Source organism: Fundulus heteroclitus, chromosome 7, assembly GCF_011125445.2.
Source record: "Fundulus heteroclitus isolate FHET01 chromosome 7, MU-UCD_Fhet_4.1, whole genome shotgun sequence".
In the NCBI taxonomy this organism is placed as follows: Eukaryota; Metazoa; Chordata; class Actinopteri; order Cyprinodontiformes; family Fundulidae; genus Fundulus; species Fundulus heteroclitus.
In genome coordinates, this window is record NC_046367.1 from 40,861,098 (window position 1) to 40,888,260 (window position 27,163).

A 27,163-nucleotide genomic window follows, 5' to 3' on the forward strand; every position below is an offset into this window, starting at 1 on the left:
AAGCAAGTTACAGTGGAGACAGGGGGAGCTAATGATGGGGAGAAAAGCGAGCAGATGAGCTGCGGGGAAGAAAACTCTGATCAGCCTCATTATGTTCCTGCTTTTATGCTGCGACCAAAGACTTCCTCTGATCAGAACCAAATAACAACGCCTGATTGGACCTAATGTGCTCTGTGTGTGGCTCTGCAGTCTGCCTTTGTTGGAGTTTTCTTGTCCGTTTCTTCCTCGTCTTCACGATCAGCTTTTTTATTCCCCGCTCCTCTTTTAAAAATGGTGTTTGTGTTTCAACCCATTCAAGGTTTTTCTTCCTATTGAAGCCAGAATGTCACAAAGACCTCTTCTCGTGCAGTTAAGGTTATCCATTTTGATTAATGGACGTCTCTGCAAAGCAATTTCCTGATGAATTAGTGTCTGTCTTTGTGAGAGATAGGCTAATGGGATGAGAAACGGGGCTTCTCACAATTAGCGCTCCACCTATCAAAATTTAATCAGAATTGTGACCGTAAACTGCACCCAGCACACATCTGGACAGAATGTTAAATCATCTGGAAGCCTGGTTTTTTTCTGCATTGTTTGCTTGGCATCTCCTGGAAGTCAGTTCCTGTTTTCTCTGATCCTCCCCTCAGTCTGTTAGAAGGCAAAGACGAGTAAGACTCCACGTCCACGGGGAGAAACGGCTCGTTTTTTTTCCCCAGAATCTGTGTTCCTGCAGCTCCGACTGGGAGTTATCTCTGCTGAAGTGCAGAACGAGCCGTCCACTCACACATGAGAGCCTCCATCCTTAACATGAGCCCAACATTAAGTGGCTGAGATGAAACTACTGCTTAGGAAATAAACTGGGCTTGGCTAGGTTAATGACAGAAGAGCTGTGTGGTGCAGCGGCGATGAGGAGCTACATCCTTCAAGCTGCAGCTAAAGTTTGGAGCAGGAGATCCCACAGATTGGATCTTCTCTGAGTAGATGTGTGCATGAAGACCTCATGTGACCTCCTTCTGACTCGGCCGTTTCCGCTAATCGCACCCACTGCTCGTTTTGCATGATTTGTTGCTGTCAGTTTCAGAGGTAACCATGGTAAGTGCAGCAGATTTGGGAAATAATAGTTTTTATGCATGGTTTATGTTTCACTGGGATGTGGAGCTGTCTCATAAAAAGAAAGTACTCCCCTCCTTTGTTTGAAGACTTTTAACTTTGCAGGATTCTGTAGAAAGGTTCTGGTCTTCACCGGTTCTGCAATCAATTAAATCTAAAGTGAGAAACATACAACAGAATCTGTACTGTCAGTACTTTATTACACATGAAGTTTGAATAAAAAAGAAAGCTGAAAAACTCAGTAAGCCCAGCGATCCAGCAGCTTGCAGAACCTCCTCTCTGCAGCTTTTCTCACGTCGTGGAGAAGCTTTGATCCATTCGTTGCTCCAACGTTGTGGATGTTTCCAGACATTTGTCTCTGCTCAGCTTTCCGAAGGTCCCACCGCAGCATTTCAGCCAGGTTGAGGTGCCGACTTTGACTAGGCCATTCCAAAACTGTGATCCCGTCCTTTTTCAGACGTTCTGTTGTAGATCTGTAGCCGTATTCAGGATTATTGTTCTGTTAATTAACCAGTTTGGATCCAGCACCAGCTGTTGGACAGACGGACTCACTTCGGTCTTTCTTATCCTGCCTGGTGTCCACGCCCTGTGGCTGAACTCATCATTCCTCCACCACCGTGCTGGACCGTTGCTATTTGTCATTTCTCTGAGCTCCCCGCTCTGACCCTGGACTGAACCCGCTGGGATGTCCTCCTGGGAAGATCAGCAGCTGTCTGAGATGTTCTCCTGCTCTGTCTGCGTGACGATGGACCTCAGATGCTTTGGAGATGACCTTTGAAGCCTCCCAGTTTAATGAGCAGCAACAGTTGCTTCTCCTTTTGATTGTGAAAAGAACGGTCATTTATTGACTCGAGCTTTTCCATTTGGGCTTCGTGTTTGTTTAATAATTGATGGCGATGTGGAATCTATCGCACATTTTTGTCCACTTGAGCTTAGATTTAGTTAATTGTAGAACCGGGTGCACTTACTTTTTACCAAGCAGAATTAGTCGGTACTCCAAGTGCCTCTGAGACGGTAAAAACTTTACCTTTCATCTAAAATCCGGATAGCTCAGAAACTCTTTACGGCTCTGTTAACTTCGTCTGTGGAAAATATTCATGGACATGCATGATTGAACAATTTAGTGACAGAGGTCAGCCTACATCCTCAGTGTGGGGGCAGGGTTGGGGGTGCACAGCAGGACGTTACTGCTGACTCCTGAAAGTCTGGTTCTACCTTTTTAACTGGGTTCTGCGTACGGAACCGAGTCTTTGTACTTTTATCACAGCGCGCAGTAACCAGGCAGGGAGACGGCTGACTCTGTTCGTCTTTCACAAGAGTTTCTGTGAGCTTTTCCTCCCTCACAGTGTTTGTATTCTCTCCTTCATCTAAAGAGACGTCAGTTTCTATGTTTCCTGTCATCTCCGCCGCTTTTCTGGAGCTCACATGGTTTCTCTGTTTGTCTTTGTTTCTGTGAGATTCTCAGAGAAACTGAGAGGAAAACAGTTTTTCCTTCCAGGCTCGGCAGTGTGTTCAGCTCCGTTTAATTATCCATCACCTCAGAGAAATAACTTCAGTTATCTTTAGCACTGACAATACTCTGTTTCCTTAGGAAAACAGTAGGGGGCGCTATAAATGTGGGGGATTATGTAGGTAAAATAAGCTCGGCCATTTTAAAACATATGTCCTGTTAAACTGGACATGGTGGGTGAAGCAGATTTAAACAAAATACATTTAAAACACAAATAAATAAAAGTGTCTGCACACAGCAGGGATGTCCAAAGTGTGGCCCGGGGGCCATTCGTGGCCCTTTGAATGATGTTGTTCGGTCCTGATGACAATTTTACGTATGAGGCAAATCTGGCCTGCTGGCAGAGGTGGCTGATGCAGATGAATAGTTTAGTTTCTTTACAGTGAAGATTTTTAATGACAAATTCCTAAAATAAAAAAAATTGATACAACAGAAAGTATTCCTGTTCATTGAGTCGTGTTTCATTTAAATGTTGTAGGAGATAGAAGCCCAAACATCCCCGCTGCCCATCGATTAAACTGTAAAATGGAGCGAGCTCTGACAGCTGGAGACAGAAGGCGGCTTATAAAAGGAGGAAAGTGAAACAGGAAGACTGTCCCATGTTCAGATCTTGTTGCTGTGCAGAGATAAAAAAATATATAATTATTTCCCCCAAAAATGAAAGCAATCGACCAAAACTGTGAAAATGATATTTATGCCTGTTTGTAAATCGCTGCAGATCCAACATTTAAACAGACTCTCTAAGGACTGCCATATTCAGATTCCTTTTCTACAAGAATTTGACTACTTTCAGGTTTATATTATTGTGCAGATAAAAATATGCTGCAAGTAATTATTTTTAAATTTTCAAAGATTTAATTTCAGGGCCAGCAATTGACTGTAGCTTGATTAATTTGGCCCCCTTGGCCAAACGTTTGGCTCACAGGGACACGAGTTTCTGGATCAGTTTCTGTCCTCTGTGTTTAAGTCCTAAACTGTTCCAAGTACATAATTAATATTTGGACTTCATTTAATTAACATTTAATTCATTTAATTGATTCAAGATTCTTTGTCACTGCATGTTACTGTGTTGAATTTCCTTTGAGGACACACTCCGGCTTAAAGAACACACAACAACAAACAGACAATAAACATATACAGCTTTCTTTTTACCCTACGTGCCATAGATAAAAAAAATTTAAATATAAAAAAGTTTGTGTCAGAGTCCGAGGGCTTTGATATCATAGGTTATCATCAGTCATTCATGAATCACAAGTTATGAGGTAAATACATGCTTTTGTGTAATGATTGTGAGGCTACATTTACAGAAATATGCAATTTATATTCCTGAGGGAAGAGTGTGCAAATAGGCAATAACAGTGCAATGATTGTAACTTTAACATAGTTAACGTTAGATGGATTCTAACATATGGTTGTATCATATGACGAAACAAGGTTTCTGACCGTATATTAAAAATGCTGTTATTAAAATATAAGATTGTGCCTGGTTAAATTTTGGAGTTTAAAGTTTTTTTTTAATTCTTGATTAAAAATGTATATTTGTCATTGTTATAGATACATGCTTAATTTCAGAATACTGGTTGAATGTTATTTTAATATTCTTTGGTCGTATGTATTTCTACATATTCTTTTGCAATTTTCCTAAAATTCATGTTTAATGTTGAGGATTTTGGTTAAATAAAAACCTGCTGCCGCATAACTTATTATTTTACTAAATAGCTGTTGAATTTTGGTTATTTTATTTGTTTAATAATGGTTGAATTCTGCTAAACTGTTTCATTTTAACTTAGTTATTCCTAATTTATAATCTCTTCATTTTCCTTTATTTACTGAATAATGGTTTATTTTCAGTAAATTTCAATTTTCTTACATTCCTAAATGTTCAAAAATGTTTAAATTCTAAGTGAATTCAGTTTTTCTCTTTAAAACTCATCAACAACAAGACAACTTTATTTGTGTGGCACATTTCAGTGATAAAACAGATGCTCTCCATCGGTTTATTTTGGGCTGATACCACCAACCTTCCAGTCTGTTGTTCTCCTACCAGGGATCCATGTAGGCGTCTGCGGTTCCAGCTCTTAATGCTCAGCATAGTGTCATTTACGTCCTAGCAGCCAAAAGCGGTGCGGCACCCAGAAGAACCGCTGCGGTCTTGAAGTCATTTGGTTGACATGCAGAGCAGCGATGAGGATGTCAGCGGTTTGATTCACGGGGAGCTGGGATGTCCAGAGGAGGCAGCAGTGGAGCCATCATGGTACCCTCAGATGAGGCCTTATGGACACATTAGAAAAGATTACCAGCGCTCTGAGTTTAATAAGGGTCACGTTGTGGGTTTTCCTGAGGCTGAGTCATCATTTAGACACACTGTTTTTTTTAAATTCAATGGCAAAAACCTTGTCTACGTTGTATTGGAGCGGAACGATGGACTGTTGTGCACACAGGTGTATAGAAAGAGTGACGAACAGAATGTTAACAAAGACTCAGTGGCTTCGCTTTGTATTGATTTCCTAAATAAAAAAGCAAACGTAGCTTGTTGATCCATCCATCCATCCTTTCTGGGTCACAGTGGGCCCATGGCTAGAAGCGAGGGACACCCTGAGCAGGTTGGACATGTCCATCACTGAGAAACACAGAACAGATGACCACACACAGGCTAAAAGGCAACATAGAGAGACCAATTAACCAATTATCAGTCCTTGTTTTAAGCTGTGGACATCAGAGTATGTGATAACCTTCACATGGACAGATCCACTGCAGAAAGACAGCAGGGATTTGAACCCGGAACCCTCACCACCGTGCAGCTGCTCCAGATCCCAGTTGTGTGTCAGAGCTATATTTAGATTTAATGGTTCGGTTTCAGTTTTTCTATCTGTAGCGCTCATTGTGACGTCTCCGCTCCCCGCGCCCTTCGCGGGGTCGACCGTGTCCTGCTTTCATTTCATGCGACCTGATATCACCTTTCCACGTCCTTACCAGGAGCTCCTAACGTTGGCAGACGACTCTTACTCACCGTCAGGACACACAAAGTCAGGAGGAGTGAATGCAATCAGCAGCCGGTCTTCCTACCTGGCTGGTGTCGGGGCAGGTGGGGGGTGGGGGGTGGGGGGGCTCCTGCATGTGTGGATGGTTAGGTTTGATTTGGGACGCTGTTGTTGTCTGATGTCCCAATCAGAGGTTTATGGAGGACCTGCTGCTGAAGCCTCTGATGCATTCTGGGAACATTTATTGCTGTAGACGAAGCGGGAGTCCCTGAAACGTTTTCTTTATAATCTGTTCAGACATTTTGGATTAGTTCACTAGATCAGCGCTGATGCAGCAGAGGTCGTAATGGGCCCATTTTCCCTTGATCGCCTCTGATCGCTGCACTGATGCAACCCTGCAACGTTCTGCTCATTCAAATGGAGCGACACGGAAAACGCCCACCTTTTTTCTGGTCAGTAAACCAGATTTACCAGATTTCTTCGTTTGTTTTTTTTGTTTTTGTTTTTTGCGTTTCAGTTCAGTAAATCGCAGAGAAATTCGTGACAAATGCTTTGATGCATTAATGAGGATAATCTATTAATTACATCATTTACTGTGTATAGACAACTGCCACCTTGATCTGATAAAAAAGTGTATTTCTGAAGTTTTTATCTGCAACCCAAGCCTTAAAAGTCTGTTAAACCGTCTCACAGCGACGAGGATGTAACGGACAAGCTCTGAGATCCTTGACCTGAAGGAGCGTTTTCAAGATAAAGTACTGATGTAGAAAGATATGGAGGGCTTTTTATCACACAGCAGGTTAGATGTTATGTGGAAAAAAAGCAGCGTGTGTGCATTTTCTGCATGCCTGCGTGCGATAAGGCCTCCTGGTACGGATCCAGAGAAGATGCAGAAGAGGACATCTGGCGCGACACGCAGAGCTCCGGTTGACGGCCGTGTGATTGATTTAATGTGAACATCAGACTGAGACGCTTCTGATTTATTCATGTTTGTCTGCACACATCCCAGCCCCATTTAACATTGGCACAAAGAGCCTTGTTCGCCCCACGTCTCCTGCTTGGGTTGCGTTAGTGAGAAGCCGTCGCTCTGCATACGGTCAGTGGGCCCTGAGAGCCGCCGGCTCTGAGCGCCTCCGTCGGGCTTCCTCGCCCCGCGGCTCGGCTCCAGAAGAAGAAGGCCCTCCCTGTCCTGTCCATTAATTTCCCCCCAGCCGTTCTTCTGTGGCTTAAAATGGAGAGCTGTTTTATAGCTCCTTTATAACTCGATGGGTGCCATTAATTTCACTCTGCAGACTGAGCTCTTTGCAGGGAAACGCTTCCTGTTTTTACGCCTGAGACAACATGGCACCCAGAAACAAACTGGCAGGAGTTCTGTGGCTTTTATTGCTGTTTTTCGGCACTTTACTTTGCCGATGATTTCTCTGTTTGTTCTCGTTGCGGCCTGCGTATCTCAGCCTCGCAGGCAGAGCTGCAGAGTAAACACCTCGTTTTATTATTTCGCTCTGTACTATCGGTCTGAAAGCTTCCTCCATGAAGATCACTCACATTAAAACTAATTGGATTTATTGGGTCTCATTACAGCGCGGTCTCTGTGGGCCAACGCAGGCAGGATTTCGCTGTTGTTCTCTTTGACTTCGGCATAAAGCATCTTTATGTCTCTGACGCTTGGCAGCGTCCGCCCGGACTCCGCCGTCGTGGGTTGCTGGCTGCAGATTTAAACGCTCCAGGTTTCCCTCACAATCAGGATCGGTTGCGTCTGAAAGCTCGGACTAAAGTCCCAGAAGACTTACTTCACTCCTGGTCCATCTAAGTGAACATCATAGATGATATCTTGTAAATCATGACTGTTTTTTGTTTTTTTTTATTTATTGCAGAGAATCAAACAAGGACCCTTTCTGCTCTGGTTGCACCAGGATTTTCACAGCTTCTTTACAGTGTTAGTTTTAAACGTTGCTTTTTTGTCCGTTTTAATGATGCAGAGCAGGGTTGTCCAAAGTGTGGTTCTCCACCGTTCTCCACTCAGGGAGTCCTCTACAGCCGACCCTGACTGGACCAGCCATGCCTGCCATCCCTTCCCCCCCGCTGTCCTGTAGCAGGTATTTGGCGCTCTTTCTTTCAAAGCCCTGTTCACACCCCTCCTCCTCCCATGGGGACTATAAGTTTAATGAGGATGATCTTCTGTGCATCTTCTGACCTCAGGGTTGTGTGAACAACCTGAGGGAACTTCAGGTTCCTCCCAGCTCGACCTTTATTCCCCGTGATTGGGCCTTTTGTAGCAGACTGGTTCTTGTTGCTGTGATCGGTTGCTTTTTCCTCTCCCTTCAAACTGGATTAATGTTGTTTTCCGCAGTGGTTGGCATTTGTTTTTCCTCTCCTGCTCTAAGATGTTGGCCAGTGTCATGGACAACTTGTCGTGGCGCCACCTGTACCTTCCTGTTTTACACGCAGATAGGATATGTGCCTTTTTGTTGGGGTTGGGAGTGCGTCTTACACCGACCTCAGCAAGCAGGAGATGCAGAATGGTCTCCGGTCTCGACCGATCCGTCCAGGTGATCTTCCTCTTGGGAAGTTCTCATTTGGTCCAGGCTCCTTGAGAAGCTAGCTCCACTGCCCTTGATCTTCCTTCCTTCTCCTCCTCCTCCAGATTCTCAACCTCCTCTTGAATCATGGCTCTTCTCTCACTGGTTCCTGCCTTCCTTCACAGCTGGAAATGGGAGGTTCAGGGCCCTGCCTCCCTTTGCACGGCGCCCCAGTAACGTCACGAAGCTTCACGATGCTCTCAGCTCGGGCAACAGAGGAGTCAGCTGCCCACTTGTGCTCTGATGTTGCAGCGATGCCTGCATGTCTGACTTGTTCATTCTGGGATGAACTCTCTGTGTCTCTGTGTGTCATTCCAGCTCTGCACTTCTCCACTTTGTAGAATCAATAAAATTAGAGTTTATTGACTCCAAATCTGCTGTTAATACCTTTTAAAAATTTTAATTAAAGGAGGCATTTTCAAAGAAAGCGTGAAATCCTGTTCTTTATGCTTTAAAAAAACAAAAGACATCACAAAATGGAAGCCTTTTTTTTATTTCTTTCCTGCAGACATTGGGTTCATTTATTCATTTAGTTCAAATATTACATGCTTAGTTTGTTTTTCAGCAGTTAAAAAAAAAGTGTTTGTAGTTTTAGTAGTGTTTTTTGGCTCGTGTGTAATTTGTAATTTTGACCGACTGCAGGACAGCATAGATTTGGAGAAATGCAACCATTTTTGTATTTTAAAGAATCAGAAATCTGTCTTTAAAAGTTCAGCTCAGGTTTGAAGACGCCTTATGTTGCTGTTTTCATGCTTGTCTAATTATGTGGCTATAAAACTATTTTTTTATGGTTTCACAATTGGATCAAAAGCTTCATAAATTGTAAATTTTATGATTTTGAACTTTAAGATGTCTTCTACTATTGGTTATCATTTGAAAATCTGTGATTTATAAAGTTGCTTCATGAATTTTTGTGTTTTTTCCCTAAGAACCATTTTCATGAACATTTTAAACTTCTTTATCATGTTTTCAAATATAAGTCATGTGATCAAGTAGTCTTCCTCTGATCTTTCTGTCTTAGGTTTTAGTTGAATAAGAAGTTCCTCCTGCACAAACGTTGTGATCTGGACGTTTTTGTGTCGCCTAATTATGCATGGTGTTGGTTTGGCTTGTTTGGCAGAACCACATGACAGCCAGACAGAACCTCTTTAATGTAACGGCACCACCAACCCAGTCCTGGACCCAGAGAGCGGTGGGGTCACAGCTCCAAAAGAACAGAATTAAGTCTCCCAGCATCTCAGCATGTTGCTCCATCAACACAAAAGCTGCTGTTTTTCATGAAGGAGGCTGTGTTGCATTTAGAAACCAGGTTGTAACAAACTGTCAAGTTGACCCTGCTGTCCTCACCGTGGCAGAGGGGATAAATGTGACGCTGTGTGGATTTCCAGCCCTATCTTCTCTTCAAACCTGTGATGAGTGGATTTACTGACCTGGGGTCACGTGACAAAAATGACGTATGACAAAAAGAATAAATTCTGATTTATAAAACCCTGCACACGCACAGCAGCACTTAATTTCCCTTTCTGGATCACAGCTGTACCTGAAGGTCTGCGTACCTGGTTCCTCCACAGGTTCAGCCCTCTACACTCAACCAAAAATGGTCGAGGCAAAGCATCTCATGAATGTTAATGTGGATTAAAAATGGGTCGGCCGATTGTTTTTTTTTTTTTTTGTTTCATGGTGAAACAGCAACAACGGAGAAAAAAAACTAAACAAAGAAACTGTGGGGAAAAAAACAACAGAGAGGAGTTTATTAAATGTGTAAATCAGAGGTAAAAGTACAGCTGTCCACATTAAATTAACTTTTTAGAAAGCAAACTTGGTTGCAGTTGATGAGGCTTTGCGTCCAGATCGACAATCTGAGGAAGGATGGAGACCATGAGGAATGAGAGGCCTCCCCCCAGATGATATATTCAATTTCCCCCCACCACCCAAAGAAAACTGCACAAAGCAGTTCCTTCTGGGGTGTAGAACCAGAAACTGGGGGGTTGCAGCCTCTGACTGTCCCCTGCAGGTTATTGCAGAACACAAACGTGGCATATTGTCATCGGCATTGGTCAGAAAATCTTTAATCGCTGAAACCGCGTTCCCTCCTAATTCTCCCATGTGGTCTTCCAGCAGTGCAAAGGCATCCAGCGCGCAGCATTTTTACATCAATTAAAGTAATCCTGCACAACTTGTCACAATAATCTGTCCATCTGTGGAACACGTCACCCTGGTGATCATCAGGGAGAGGAATATGTTTGTTGGCAACCCTGATAAAATGTGGTGCGGACTTAGATTTAAATTGGGTTATGGGCATTTTTAAAATGTATTAATTCCTTATATATCCTTAAGTGTATAGAGGGTACGCCTAGGTCAGAGTTGTCGTGAGGAATGCACATTTATTTTCTAATAGATCCCAACTTGTGCATCCGTTAGCTTTAGGAATGAAACCCTTGGACACTTTTAGATGTGCGTTCTGTCATTATTTGTGGGTTTAAATGGGATTTTTGGTGAAGATTTGAGCTCTCTTGTAAAAGAGCTATTTTATTTCAATGGGTCTAACCTGGTTCGATAAAGGGTCAAAATAAAACTATTAACAAGCCGTATCTGTGCCAGGAAAGCAGCCAGTTTAACTGAACCTGAGCAGTTCTGCTGGGACAGTTGGTCAAATATCAGAACGATGCCTGGAGCTTGCTGATGGCTACAGAAAGGCTTTCGTCCCGGAGCAACTGGCTAAGAGACTCCTGAGAACCTTTATGGATCAGAGAGAATCAACATTCAAGCTTCTTTCTGTTGGATGAAACAAACTAACGGGCCAAAACCGTGCCGAGCCAGCAAGCATCTTCCTGCATCGCCTTTAGGGTTCTGGAGTGGTTCTGCACATTCAGCACCGAAACGGCACCACGGCTGATCGTTCCCACGCTTCTCATACTTGCGGTGTATTGTCTGAGCAGAACAACGTGGAGCTTTCAGGACCAAAGGATGGAGCAGACTGGTGGAGGTCCACGGCTCTCTTCCTGATATCATCATCTGGATTAAACTCATCTTAACCTGAAGAAAGTTAAAACATTATGTTAGAATCTATCTCTGTTTTTACTGTCATTTAGGCAGGAAGGTTTGACGTCAGACAGTGAGGATAAAAAAAATGGTTGTGTGTCTTTAAGAGGTTCAATATATAGATGTCTAACTCTCTGGGTTTGACAATAAAGGTGCAACAATTAGCGAAAAGGAAAAGAAGCCAGGTCATGGAGGAGGTTTCACAGGTTCTTGTTGATGTAGAACATGCAGAACCTGAGTTGGGTTTGGTCTGTTATCATTGGACGGGGTTCCTGTGTTAGCCAGGCGGCCACAGCGGGGCGATGCCTCCGGGGTCTGCAGGCCGCACATTATTTCTGTGAGTTTTCTCTCGGACTCCCTTCCTAATTGAAGCGCTGCAGGCAGATCTTGAAAGGAAGATTTTCCCTTCGCTGTTTATTGCAGATGCTTCCGAGTAAACCGCGGGCCGTCAAAGAAGGAGCGGTCCAGGCGCCTCTGCTTGCTCAGCGGTTCCCGAGGTGCATAAATAAATGTGCCACAGCAGAAATTGTTGATTTCTGTAATGCTCCGCATCCTCCATTCATCTCCAGTTATTCAAGCATTTTTTTTCCTGACTACTTGCAGAATATTGTTTTTTTTTTTGTTTTTTTTTGTTGGACCCAATCGATGCAACGCGACAAATGCAGCTCTATTGCTGCTTTGTGTTGCTCATAATGAAATGAAGCAGAAATGGCAGACTCTTCACTTTCACTTCAACCGTTTCTAAAGAGTGCCTTGAAGCTCGTATTCGTGAAGAAAATGAAACGATTCAAACACCAGAGCGAGAGGAAACCAAAGACAGGAGGGAATAGCTTCGTTTGAAGTTGCCAACATGTTTTCTGAAGGCTCCTCTCGTCTCCGATAAGAAACCTGCTCGTTTTTACTGCCTCACCTCCTGTTGCACACATGAACAGTCAGTGTTCAGGCCCACAGTGACACGTTTCTCTTCATCCTTCCTCCTGACCTTTAAATGTTGCTGTTCCCGTTTGTTTGCAGCAGACCGGGGTCGTCCCCTTCCCTCCCCGCCGTGCCGAGCCGATTGGCTCCCCTTACGTCTGCCGCAGCCTTCGTCCCTCCACGAAGCACCCGGTTATAGACCGGTCACACCTCCTGTGGGAACATCTGGTCACACAAACTGATCCACAGCCTGAGGAAAGCATGCCTTTATTAAATTCTTGAGGTTTAAATTAGCTCCTATGGTCAACTTCTATTAAGATCTAAGCACATGTGAACAGAAACTCATATTCCACCCTGATGTTAATTTTTAAGCAAAGATCAGTGGTGCACGTTTATGGGAGAAACTACTTCTACCCTTTTTATCGGTTACGAGAGGAGATGGAGCAGCCAGGTGCTGATCCTCATGATCACCTCTAGAAAAGCAGGAGTTTGGCTAATTTGCTGTTCTGGAGCATAATAATCATCATCTTTGTTGTTCTTATAAAAATAAGTCCTCTGCATGTAAACAACCAACTTAGGGCAGGAATGCCCAAAGTGCAGCCATTTGTGGCCCCTGTAATGATTTTAGGTGCCCCCCCCCCGCCCCCACCCTCCAATCAGCACAGGTGGCTGATGCAGATGGAAGATTTTAGTTTTTAATTGGGGCAAAATTAATAGAGAAAAGTTAAAATCCTACAATTAATAATGTAAAGCACAGCACAAAGTATTCATCTTTTAATAAACACACTTTTGACATTCTCTTTTAATTCCATAGTAATCTGTCCAATGACATTTAATTACTCAGACTTGTGTCCATTAAGATCTGCTTTGAATTCAATTATTTAAAATTGGCTAATTACAGCCAGTGTTTTCATTTAAACAGCTGACCCAAATACTGTTCTTATACTGCAGGAGTTTAGTATTGTTAGAGTCAAATTAAATTATTCAAAAATTATTTGCAAACTGGATGAATACAATAAATGAGCAAAACCCTTTTTTTATTTTGGATCTACAATGATTTACACATTAATTTCCTATAAAAATCGGACTTATTTATTTAAAATTATATTTTGTAGAGCAGATAAAAAAAAAAAATGTGTGGTCATTTTTCAGCCCTTGAGGTCCTTTCATTTGACAGTTTATGCCCATGTACTGAAAAGTTTGGACACCTCTGGCTTAGGGGCTAAGGGTCTTGCTCACGGACCCAGAGTGGCAGTCTGTGGAACCAGGAACCCTCACCGGGGTGTGAGTACCCTGCTCTCTAACCACTAGGCCACTGCTCCCCCATGATTGGAGGAGCTCCACCTCAGACTCTACAGGCCTCAGTTAGCAGTCTGGCTGCTTGGAAGGGCTGAAGGATAAAGCCTCTTCTCTCTAGAAACAAGATGGCAGCAGGACTGAGGTTAGCAGAGCTGCTGCTGGATGAACGACCAGAGTTCTGGGACGATGTCGTCTGGACAGAGGAGACCAGGGTGGAGGAAACCAAACACAGCAGATCAGACCATAAATCACGTCGGATTATAAGGCGCATTAAATATTCTTCCCAAGTTTGTAATATCCCTCTGCCCGTTACGTCCACAGCTCTCTATCCGTCTCTGCCAGGAAGACAGAGTAGCTGGACGACACCGCCCTGTTTCTAACATAAGGCCAAAATAAACGTAACTTTCATATTAAAATAACTTACTAGGTTTATTGTTGCTAGAGCGTACTCCAGGCTGCCTTACATGAATGCACTTATAGACATTACAGTCAGGCAGTTTGGTGGACAGCTCAGGGGTCCTATCAGGTAGAGACACAGTGTACCGTAATGCTCCTAATATCTATGGAGTGGAGCGACTTCGTTGCTAACCAAAAGTCGTACTTACACATTTTAACAGATTTGTGAGCATATTTTACCACATGAAATCGGTCAGTAAGCACAACTTTAATCATTTACAAGGCGCACCATTCATGTTTGAGAAGATTTAAGGATTTTAAGTGCAGCTTATAGTCTGAAAAATATGGTAATGTTGCATAGAAGAGGGGGAAAGTTGTCCACAACAGTTGGTTGGAAATATTAGGTGGTTTTGCAAACTTGAGGCGAGATTTAAACGTTTTTAGAATCTGGTAAAGACCAGATCATTTTATGATGTCATAATATAAAAACATCACAGAACAGAGCGAGTGTGTACCTTCTGTTTACCAGGGCGGACTAAATACATACGCGTGTTCCAGTTTCTGTAGTTTCCTGCGGATTTTGCTCAGATATGAGTTGCTCAGAGTTTGCTCAGATATGAGGAGTTTAAAAGGAAGAAACATCCACCGGCTCTCCTCAGATGTTCATGAACGGGTCACAGAGTGCAGAAAAATGGACGTCTTAACATCTCCAGACAAAAGCAGAAGTTTCCAGTATTGATCTGCTTGTGCCCTGAAAGCATTTATTTACTCGACCGACAGGAAGGTTCTGCTCGCAGCAGAACAAAGATCTCTTTAGAAAGTGTCGTCTTTGGTCTTTCAGGCTTCGTTTGGTGTTTTTCCTCCCCGATGACTCCAGTTGTGAGGATGAAACCTCAGATAAACGGCTGTTCTCTCATCCAATCATGTTTTTGATTCATGTAGGGATATCAGTAAATTGCATATTATTGATTCAAACATGTTTTTTTTTTCAAGTAAGTCTAGGCAAACATATCAAAATCCATCTCGTTAAAGCCGCCAGACCCTAAAACATCCAGATTGGTTCTGTTGGTTTTAAAACATGGGCTTTCCAGCATATTTTAATGACTCAGTTTCTCTTGTGGCGCAGGAGTTTGTCCTGTAACTGGTGGGTTGTCAGTTCGAACCCCTACTCCATCCATCTCAGTCCTTGCGTCCTTGGGCAGGACACTTCGCCTGCCGGTAAACGGGTTTAACAGTAACAAACAAAAGTTAGAACATCAAACAGAGAACATAACGTCTAGGAAGGATTTTTTTTTTATTTCAAATAGATATGCAGTCATGTGGAAACTAAGTACGCCCTGTTATCCAGCAGCTTGCAGAGGAATTTCACTCTCTCTAGCTTTGCTTTAGGTTTGCAGAGGCTTCAGCTCCCTGAAGGTCCCACCACAGCATTTCCCTATTGAGGTCTGGACTTTGACTAGGCCAGCACAACACATTCTTTCCCTTTTCAGTGGTTCTATTATAGATTAGCTGCTGCATTGATGATCGTTGTTCTGATTTTTGTTTTTGTTTTTTAATCCAACAACAGCAGCATGAATTCTATCTGGTGAGGAAGCTGTCACAAACCCAGGGGTCATATTGGACAGCTGGACTGTCTGGTGATGTAAATTATGTCCAAACATCTCTGTTCTGGTCTGCCAAAAGATGCAGCTTTGTGAACATATTCAGTTTCTTTCCAAATATGCCATGAAATGTGACCTGGAACTAAGGCCTGTGGAGTCTAATATTAAAACTATTTGGATTTTGTCGTTTCTTTTAGGTTCTCCAAAGCAATGCTGACGTCTTTCTGTGTGTTAACACACCTGAATGTCGTGTGTCTAAACTGCTGCTTTTACAGAAGGTGCTCGCTCTGATGATCGTCTCATCAGCAGCACCGGCCTCTTTTTATTTTCTGTTACATCCTATGAAAGCTGCAAAGGGTGCGCTTACTTTTTGTATGTTATGTATTGCACCGCTTTGAGATGGTTTAAGTCGTCTGGCTTTAATGAACCATAACTCATAAAATGTTGACCTCAATGATTTCTAGCTGTTCCTTGTCCAGCTGTCTGCTGGTTCTGCACACGTCTGCATTCTTATCAGCCTTTTTCTGCCCTTCTGTCTTCAGATTAAATTCACAATTAGTGACCTGCAGCAGTCAGAGTCCGTTAAAAAAAAAAAAAAATCAAATTTTTACTCACCGGTAGTTCATTGTCTGAATGGGTGACAGATTGGAGCAGGGAAAGGTTGTCATTGTGAGCGCCTGCGGAGGAGCGCTGTGATGTTGGCCGTTTGGCCAGCCCTGCTGAAATATGTTACAAGCTTGGGACAGAAACACGTCTTGAGGGCTGAGAGAAATGAATTCATGGACAGCTCGGTTCAGATGCACTTCAGGACATTTTTCAGTCCAGAGAGAGTTTAAACTCTGGACGCACCGAGGACTCCTGGCCTCTGAGATTACCCACTAAATCAGGATTAGATGGAAGAAGTCTGAAGATGCCTGCTTAGTTACCCTCAAGGCTATTTCCTGTCACAGTCACCGTTCTCTGACGGAGACGGACCGGCCCTTGGCAGATTGCTTTGGCCGGCGGCCCGTCGAAAATTGCCAAGAGGATTTGTCCTGCCTTCGTGTGGACAGAGTTGATGCGGTGAGGTTCAAGTCTTAAAACACAAAGCTGGAAGAGATTCCACGTTTCAGGCTAAGTACTAAATACTTTAAATGTGACGCTGTCCAATGATTTTGGATAATAAAAACCATAAATGTGGCTTTAAAATGGTGGAATTCAACTTAAACTGTTTCGGTTGATGACAGATAGTTTCTCCGTTTTGCTAAAGTTTGTCTCCACATTCCTGGAGACGTTCCAGTGTCCTGCTCTGCTCCTAGAGAGCTGAAGCTGTTGCAGCTGCAGCTTCTTATGGGAAGAAAGGATTTTTAGAGAATAACCTAAAGATTAAGATGTGTTTTTAAGTATTTTCCATTCCTGTACAGTTGTATTTCTACATCCTTTCATCATGTTTGTGGTTTATTGGACTTTTGTTTCAGCAATAAGCCGACCGTTGTTTGTTTTCCACGCTGTAACGACATTTTCTGCTCCTCTGCTGGGTTCTGGAGGTTTGTTATGGGATTCAAACCCATAGTGAGTAAACCTGGCAAACAAATCCAAATAATAATCCATTCCAAAATCTTTCAACCTAACTTTCTGTAGAAACTATACCTGGATCGGTTGTTTTAGTTTCTGCTTTGTTTGCTCTCTGCACTACTTCTGTCCCTTTCCCACAGAAAGTACCCCAGGGTCGACTCAGAGACCCGGTTCAATAAGCTGGACCTAACTTGGGGGCCTTTTATTAATTTACTAACCAGATGAGCGGCTGACTAGAACTCTATAACTAGGACTGAATTGGACCTGATTTTGATTACATTACAGATTTTGAACGAATTTGGAGAGAAATTGCATTGAGAATCATTTGAAAAGATTTGTTTTTCTGATCTTTATCAGTACCAGAACCATTTAGTCACAGAGAGTAATGTAGGACATTTTACTTCAGTTCAGCAGTCCTAACGCATCACCAGGTGTCCTTCTGTCTGAACTCCAGGTAAGGCGCCTGCTGTCCCTCTCCCTGTCTTTAAACTCCCAGAGAGACCAGCAGCAGCTGATCTCCTGCAGATTTAGTCACTGGTTGTGTTTGTGACTCAGTCAGCTAAGAAACTGGCCCAGTTCATAGAGACCACTCCAGAAGCTAGATGTTAGCCTGTGTTGAAATTAATATGGGCCTGTTCCTGCTTATTTCTGAAGGCCCGTCTTACCCCGGTTTAAGATTTGACAGTAAAGAAGAAACAATTTATCAGAGGCAAACATTTAAAATATGCATATTTATTTAATTTGGAATACCAAAGAGACAAAAAACTTACAAGCTTAGTTTGTTACCCACGTCCTTCTCCCAGGCATTGCAGCTCTTTTGTCTACTGTCTTCTTTGCAAACCCATCTTTTATCATAATGCCTAATCCCTCCCGATTAGTTTGGGGGTTTTGGTCCCAGACACTATCTCCTGGTTCTATTCGTTCTCAAATCATATATTCCCTCAAGGTTTTCATGCAGTATGGCTGATTTAGTACCCAAATTGTCCTATCTGGGTTAAAGCAAGATGACCTCAAGAACCATAAAATAGCTTTCAGACCTTAAAGCAGCTGTGAGCTGTGTGTTTTCTGCCTCAGAGGGGAGACATAGTTTAGAGACCAGAGGTACCTCGTATTATTCTCCATAAAAATACCTGATTAATATAACAACTAATGATATTTTCCACAACACCTGCTTTATCCGTTCCAGACACGCCTGGAGGTCTGTCTCTGTCCAACTTTCACCCGTCTGATCTGAAGTGAAGTTAATGAAAGAAAAACGTCTTTAAATTGCAGCAATGCTTGAAACGGACCAGCAGCATGATGCTGCCACCACCATGCTTCACAGTGGGGACAGTAATCGTCTTGTCATTGTGACCAAACTCAACCTCTGTATCAAACCATCAAACTTTACTCCAGAGGACATTGAACTCGTCCTCTTGGGCAGATCTAAGTCCAGAATCATCCCGCTCAGCACCTTCTCAGTCCACGGTGAGGTTGTATCGGTTTCACTGTGGGCAGAGAGACACTGGTGGTCTGTGCTGCTGACCCGCAGAACCAGTTCCCTTCCATCGGATCGGGGCAGGAAATGGACTCATTAAGCTGGAGAAAACGCGTTCAGAGTCTGTTTTTCTAAATCAATCGAGTGTAATTTACTTTCAGTCTTTCTGTAATGTGAAGTTTATGAATGAGGGGCCGGGTAGGTCCAACACCTCTGCCTTGGGACACCAGAACCTGTTCTGGGGCAGAAATCAGTAACAGTTCTTTTGCTGTTTATTTCCAGTGGAAAAAGGAGCAGAGCCTATCAGTGCCTGCAGCCGGGTCCGCTAACATCCTGAGAACATTGCTGCCGCCGCCGTTCCCTCTTTCACCAGCTAAACATTTACAGAACACCTCTTTTTTTGTTCACCTTCTGATCCAAACGCTGCCCGTTCGTCCAGAGAGGAGACAGGCTTGAGCACAGCCACCAAGACTCTCCGCTGGGTTTACTTGTTGTCTAAAACCTCATGATCAAACGGTGGCAAATGCTCCTGGACTCCTGGGTTTTCCCGCTCCGCTACGTCGAATGAGTGAAGCCGGAGCGTGGGGTGGGGTGCCGCTGATGTTTTATCAATAATACAAATCCCCGTTTGCTTCTGCCTGTCAGCCATGGTTGCCACCAGCGTGCAGCGGGAGGAGAAATCCGATTAATTCTCCTTCGCTCCCGAGGGGAGTGCAGGTCGGCGTGGCTCGACACGGACTATCAGTTAATGGGCGAACTGGGTCAGGTTGAGCGCGGAGGCTGCCGTGTTTATATTCACCGGGATAAGAGCAGAGAATGTGGCGCGTTGGAAAGTTTTCCCGTCCTCCGAGACAACGCCCGTTACGCAATAACAACCCCCGTTTGCATCTTTCATATAGTCCTCTGCTTTCCGACGCTATTGTTTTATTCATCAGATGCTAAACTCAATTTTCTCAAGAAGGCCTTCCTCTCTGCCTCCACAAAAGGAAGCCAAAATAAATACTTGCTTCAGATTCCCATATATTAACATTTCATCCTGTGCTCGGTTAATAATAATAATGCATTTCTGACGCATGACTTCAGACCCCATACTGGATTCAGACTGCATGTCTCTATGAATAGCTGTGTGCCTGAAAGACTTTTTTTTTTTTTTTGTTATTCCATTTTTACTCCATTCCCTTCGCTTGGAGATCATTTCTGCATGCTGGGATGAGAATGAGAAATGCACGACGCTTTCAGTTTGGTGAATAAACCTCAGAAGCTCCTCCACTGCACAGGGGCGCTAATTGCTGGAATGGAAAGTAGTCTTATTTTAGAAAACCGCTGGGAATCTGCATCATGTTCTGGTGTAATAAGTTAATTTATTCTGTCCTGTTTGTTTGGCAGTTTTAAATACTTTTTTTTCCCCCCACCTTATGTAACACATGCAGAGGTTATTATTCGGAAATGAGAAGTTCTGTGTGCATAATGCAGCGAGATCATATCTCTGATTAACCCGATTTTAGGGTGGGAAAAGTAGGCATACTGTGATGAAAGCACTTAGCACACCTTTGTTACTGTACATTTGATTGAAAGGGAAAAAGATCATTGGTGTTACCACCTCTGTACAAGCAGGAGCTCTGGTTGTTAGCTGCTCTGGAGCATACGGGTGTTTGTTAGCACAACGCCAGGGAGGAAAGACACCAGCAATGACCTTAGGAAAGCAATCAATCTGGGAAGGGATTTAAGGTCATCTCCAAACCATCTGAAGTCCATCATCCTGCAGAGAGGAGAACATCTCAGCAGCTGCCAACCTTCCTAGGAGTAGACGTCCCAGCAGGTTCAGCCCAATGTCAGGGCAGGAAGCTCAGAGAGATGACCACACTGCAAAAAGGGAACTAAAAGTAAGTAAAGATTTCTTGAAATTAGTGTATTTCTATTTGATTTGAGGAGCTAGATAAGATTATTTGCCAATGGAATGAGTATTTTTACCCCTAAAATAAGATAATTAGATACGCTGCACTTAAAATAAGATGATGGAGATAGATTGTTCCTATTTTAAGTGCAAAAATCTTATTCCATTGGCAAATAGTCTTATTTACCTGCTCTAATCAAGGAAAAATACTCTGATTTCTAGAAAATTTTACTTACTTTTAGTTCCCTTTTTGCAGTGCAGAAACCCAGGAGCGCCACCTCAGACTCTACAGGCCTCAGTTAGCAGCCTGGCTGCTTGGAAGGGCTGAAGGAGAAAGCCTCTTCTCTCTAGAAACAAGATGGCAGCAGGACTGAGGTTAGCAGAGCTGCAGCTGGATGAAGGACCAGACTTCTGGGATGACGTCGTCTGGACAGAGGAGACCAGAGTGAAGATGTTGGACCATGGTGGAGGAAACCAAGCAGAGCATCTCAGCAGCACAAACACCTCATACCAGCTGTCAAGCACAGTGGTGGAGGAGGGATGATGATTTGATCTTGTTTTAGTACCATGCAGTCACAGAGTGAACAATAATCTAGAGTGAGCTGAACCTTGGTCCAAACTGGGCTTACGAGTAGAACCATGATCCCAACCAAAGCAGCATATCTACAACTGAAAGGCTAAAAAAAAGGAAATAATGTGTTTTAATGTCCTAGTCAAAGTCCAGAGCTTGAACTGCTGTGGTGGGACGGTCAGAGAGCGGAGCAGAATGAAATGAACTGACGGACTCCATTAAATGTCTCCGCCTCCTCATCCCAGCAGTAAAACTAGGAAGCAGATGATGGCCCAGTTTAATAAAAATAAAACTCCACACGGTAGCAAAGACAATCACTTTTACTATCAGTGATCTCGTCGCCAGAGTTTTAATATAAGATTCCTAGCAGATGCTCCGTGTTATTCAAAGGCTGCATTCGTAATCTCCCTCCGTCGTAATTGAACGCTATGAGAGCACTAATGCACCGTGAAGGGTGAACCATTTACGAAAGCCCGGCTCTGAAATGCTTCCACGAGGCCGATGCGTCCTGACGGCGTGCGGGTCGGACGGCTGCGAGCGTTACCAAGCACTCTGCAGCATTTACCGTCTCCACAAAGCTCCTCGACGTCTGCGCGGCGCAGGCAGAGCTCTGACCCTCAGGAAGCAGAGGCAGCCGGAGCGAGTGCTGCTGTCGCTTATCTCCCTCCTCCAGCCTGTTAGCTCCTGGATGGAAGCTGCTGCCCACATGATGCTGCTCAGCAACCAGAGAGCTCATTCAGAGGGAGGGGGGGGGGGGGGCTGCATTATTTGTTAAAGAAGGTTTTGTTCTTTAGCTGCAGCAGCTTCTGACCACACAGGTATCATTGCACCGTTTCTGTTCAGCCACTTCTGATTGGTTCCAAAACCGCCTCAAAACCTGCATTTTCATCCTTGATCCAAAAGGTGTGTGAACGCCGGGTCTGAGCTGAACCTGAACCGGGTCCAAATACTGAAACACACCATTGGTATCGCTGCTAAGGTGGGGGAATGTTGGTGCTTTTGTTTGCAGAAACAAACCGGTGATGGATCTTCCCAACGGCTGCTGAAAAATTTCCCCAGCATCCTGATCGATGTGATGAAACCAGGGAGGCAGAACCTGATCCACCTTTAGGTTCTGGATGTATTGATCCATGACTCTTAGAACCTATGTTAGCTGCAGGGTTCCAGGATGACGGGTCCTTTAAAGCAGTTACTTCCAATCCCACTAGCACCATCAGAACAGCTCCGTCATCATTTGGCGTTTCGTTATTGGAACCGAGCTCCTGATCTTTCTGATAAAGTCCAGCCACCTGCTGCTTGTATCGGCATCACCTTCATGAATGTAGATGGACCAGTGATCCGGTTCTGGTCCACCTTTCCAGACCAGAATAACTCCCTCGTAACTGCAGGTGAAGATCCAATCCAATCGATCAGACCAAAAATTGCTGCGAGCAAAAGAGACCTCTGTTAAAGTAGTTTTGTTGACGGATTATCTTGGCTGCAGCCATCCAGAACATCAACGCCTATTCTCTGTAATTCAGACAAATCCAAACCAAATCATTATGCAATAAATCAAAATTGCAAAAAAAACCCAAAAAACAGTTTTATTACAGTGCAAAAAGGGAACTAAACGTAAGTAAAGTTTTCTTGAAATGTATGGATTTTTCCTTGATTTGAGCAGCTAAATAAGACTATTGGCCAATGGGATGAGTATTTTTACTCCTAAAATGAGATAATTAGATATAATGCACTTTAAATAAGATGATGGAGATGAATTGTTCCTATTTTCAGTGCAAAAATCTTATTCCGTTGGCAAATAGTCTCATTTTGCTGCTCAAAACAAGGACAAATATGTTCAATTCTTGGAGATCTGACTTATTTTCAGATCTCTTTTTGCAGTGTATCACCCGTAAAATGTTCAGTTATGCGTAAATTCCACTTTTCTGAAGTTTTTGCACTATTGTTTTTGTTACCACACAGAACATTATTCTCCTTTCTCTGTCAGTAAGTCTGACCCGAGTTCAAGTCTTGGTTCTGCAGAACCCTCTAAGGTTTTCCTGAAGTCAAACCTTCAAAAATAAACCTGAAAGGAAATTCTTCGGTGGACTTTCTGCCTCGCTGCAGAAACTCGCCACAAACCTCTGCTTCAGCAGAACTGGCCTCAAACATCCTGAAGGACTTTAGCCAATCAATTTTTCAGGAAATGTTGATGGCTGGTTCTTCTTGTTGCATTCTGTTTTGTGGTTATCGCCGTGCTCCCACACACTGTTTGCTCCTCACGTTTCTCGCCTACGGTTTAATTTGCATACGTCAGAGTCCCACAGATTTCATTTTACACTTGGGAGCCTGTCAGGAAACAAAAGCTGGTGGCTTCAGGGTCGGTAGGAATGTGAGCTGTTTACCTTCCCCCGTCTCCTCGGTTATTGGGTGTAATGTGTTTCCGTGGGAGGCCGATAGGCAGCTAGACGGTGAGGAAAATCCATTTGGAGTCCTCGCCCAGCTGGAGACAGGAGAAACGGGGATCATGTCAAGTTGGTTTGACCCGGAACCGAAATGAACGCAGGAAGAGTGACTCCAGTACAGCGAGGAGGTTTTAGGCCTGATTCATCGTCTTTTCCTCATCTAATCAGCTTCTGCTTCTCAGCAGAAAGGCCCGTTTTTGTTTTGCTTGAAGAATATTAATGTGTTTTCCAGGAGTCCAAGCCGAGTCGGCAGCATGACTTTGCAGAAGTGGATGAACCGCCGGCCGGGCGTCGTACGTTTAAAGCTGCTCTGAACTCCTCGTGCTGACTCACATGCAGAAGTTGCACACCTCAAATTAATGCAACACTTTTCCGCACCCGTTGCCTTTTTAAATTCATCTCTGCAAGGCGTTTCCAGGAAAGCGTTTGAAACGCTACGGGGAGCCATGTAATAGAAAAAGTTTGCCCCTCATTTATTCAGACAATTTAATCCTGCCTGTGTTTTTGCCTTGCTGACATCTCGCTCTGAAAGCAGCAGAAGTCAAGTGATTTGCTTTTGGATTTCCCAAATAAAGCATAAATCAGACATTAGACGCGGCATTTTATTCCAGATCGGCTCAATGGGTTTTGTTTGCTTCTTTTGGGCCATTAATAAACAGCAGCGGCTCAGAAATCTCCACGGCTGACACCTGGCTCTTAAATTATCCGTCTTAAATGAGTAAAATATGTGATTGAATTGAATGCGACTCGACTCTGGTGCTGCTTGAACATCAACATCTTTCATGTTGAGCAAAAAGCCGACTCAGCTCTTCAGTCACGAGCACAATCTGCAGCGTCGGATCTGTTGTGTTTGCATCTTTAACCGTTTACCTGGACTCTTCGGTTGAAACCTGATATTTGCATCCAACAAATGAAAGACTTTATTTTTTCTCGCCGCCTGACGTTAAACTAACCCTTTCCTGTTTCGGATCAGTTAGGAAAATTAAAATGGTTTTAATTTGCTAAATACCAGAATAATTGAGAGCACTGCAAAAGGGAACTAAAAGTAAGGAAAATTTCCTTGAATGAGTGTATTTTCCTTGATCTGAGCAGGTAACTAAGACTATTTGCCAATGGAATAAGGTTTTGCAGTTAAGATGGGAACGTCTCATCTCCATCATCTTTTTTCAAGTGTAGTATATCTAATTATCTTATTTCAAGGGTAAAAATACTAATTCTATTGCTGCTGCATCTGGATTCCGTGAATAGCACACCGTCTATTTCCCATGCATTGTTTACATTGTTACATTGTTTTTCATTTCAATTGTTTACATAAATTGCTGCTGCATCTTTATCCTGAAAATTAGTGCAATCTACTGTGATTTTTAGAGTGATTTTTCAAGCTGTATGCACTTTGTGCATACAAAATTATCTATCTATCTATCTATCTATCTATCTATCTATCTATCTATCTATCTATCTATCTATCCTTATATACCTGCTCAAATCAAGGACAAATGCATTAATTTCAAGAAAGTTTTACTTACTTTTAGTTCCCTTTTGCAGTGAGAGAGGTTTGACTTTTAAATCAGAGGTTACTGACATCTCTGGAGTATTTGGTAGATTATGGCTTTTAAACTGAATGACTCGGGTCAAACATTTTGGGTTTCCTTCCAGAAGCTTCTCAGAACAGTTGGTTGGAATTTCGACCCATTGTTCCCAACAGAACCGGTGTAACTGGGTCAGGTTTGTAGGCCTTCTGGCTCTCATACACCTTTTAAGCTCTTAGCACCAATCTTCTGTGGTAGTGAGATCTAGACTTTGTGGTGGCTTCTTCAGAACGTGGTTGTCAACCTTTTATCAACCTTGACTGAACAATAAAGGTATTTATTCTTCTTTTTCTGATTTGGCGCGGTATGCTGGGTCATTATCTATTAAGGGGACCCATTTGTGGCCAAACTGGCTGATGTCTTAAGATGTTGCTTTAATATTTCTACATAATGTCCATTCCCACATGATGCCATCTGTTTTGTGAAGTGCACCAGTCCCTCCTGCAGCAAACGAGCCCCCAACATGATACTTCGCTGCCTGCAAGCTTCCTGTTTTCATGTCCAAATGTCCTAAAATTATTCAAGTTATCTGGCTTTTTATGTTACTGTTGGAGTGATGGCTTCTTCTTCCCTGAGTGGCATTTCATGTTGGTACCAGACTGGTTTTACTATGGATAATGAGGCCAGCTTCAGCGCCACCGTCACACATTCTTTAGCTTTTGCACTGGGGTTGATTCACACATTTCACTTCTATCCCAAACGTTTGTGAATTTCTTACGATAAATAAAATAGTCCAATATTCTTTGAAACAAAGTGTTTTCATTTTTCTCAGATTTAGTAAATAAAAATAAAAAATAGCAAATCTTAACTAGCATTAAAATTTCAGTGACAGTGTCTGGTTTTTCTTTGTTTCCTTTTTAACATTTGTTTCTAAATTAGTAGGCAGCGGTTTGAGCAAACGGCCCCTTTTTTTGGGACTGCTCAGACTTTTTGTCCCTTCGCCCATAAAATGAGACGATGTCCCACGTCTTTAAAAGTCACGGCTGCAGGACAGACGCTTTTATAGGATTTGGCTGACCTCCAGCGAAATTCAATGGCAGCAAGAAAGCCAGGCAGGACTCTAATGAGAACTCGGGTTGTAAATCAATCAAACTGATTGACCTGCACACTATTCTTATGGCATTTTACTCTATGTTCTGTCCATCTATTAGAATAGGATAGAAATAGAGATATACTTTATTGGCCCTAAGTGTGAAAACTCATACCAGCAGCAAAGTGAAAGGTAAGCGGACGCATGCAGAGTCACACAAGTGATGAATATAAAAACAGGAAGTACGAATAAATTACTGTACAGTAAGGACATAGAAACAGGAGAGAGAAATACTGGAGAGCAATTCCTAAATCCTTCAACACAGTCATGAGTGGATCCTTTTATCGTTATTGTGAAACATTTCTCAAGAGTTTTAGTTTACCTTGAACGATAAATTCCAATTAGCGGTGTCAGAAAACCACAAAAACTGCCAGTCGGTATTGTTATTCTTGCCATTTTCTCCAACAAGTATTTGTTTATTGGGATATAATTGGCATGCAGTCAAAGCTGTACAGTTACCTAAAAAAAAGACCGCAAGAAGCTGTAAATAATCTTTTATCATCACTTTTATCTCTATCATGATATTTCAATACATCATGAAGTTTCCACCTACTGGACAAGCCTCTAAATTCTGCCACAGTAACACGCGGTGACAATAAAGACTCTTTGAATCTTTGAATCTTTTGAATCTCTAAGTCTTTCTCTGCCGAGTCCACAAACACTGAGAGCGCGGTTCTGTCCGGTTCTGTCTGGTTCTGTCCGGTCCTCCTATGGAAAGCTGTTCTCCCTTCTCTATCTGTCTCATCAGAGGATTTGCTACTTTTAACAGAACTTTTCGCTAGGATTTGTTTGGGAAAACAACCTAAAGTCATCCCGTAATGCTTCCTGCACACTTATGTTTATGACCATGATTCTTGAAGCGGGTTTTGAGTTCGGCTCTACGTTTTGCATGTTGTTACAGGAATTTCACGGGCCGAAAAGCTTGTAGCGTCAGAGTCAGCATCGGGGCCGAAAGGCCAGAGCTGTTTGCGTGAGAGTAGGTGAGATTTGTATAAAATCGGACAAAACACACATGATTGAATTTAGAGAGACCATAGTCCGCAGTCAGTCCCAAGTAGGTGTCAATGAAAAGAGAAGCTGGTGGACATTTTGGTTCATTGATGTAAAGTTTTAGTTTTCAAATGGAGACGTTCTA

At 43.1% G+C, this 27,163-nt stretch overlaps 1 protein-coding gene across 6 annotated transcripts in view; it reads left to right on the forward strand.

Moving 5' to 3' along the window:
• gulp1a (GULP PTB domain containing engulfment adaptor 1a) overlaps positions 1-27,163 on the forward strand; it is a 93,094-nt gene that overhangs the window by 13,458 nt on the left and 52,473 nt on the right. The window contains exon 1 of one of the 6 annotated variants that reach the window (XM_036139647.1): positions 16,170-16,474. The exons of the other annotated variants lie outside the window; for them this stretch is intronic. The gene's annotated coding sequence lies outside the window, so the exon portion shown is untranslated. Of the gene's footprint in view, positions 1-16,169; positions 16,475-27,163 lie in introns of those variants that run through there. 6 annotated transcript variants of the gene reach the window in all.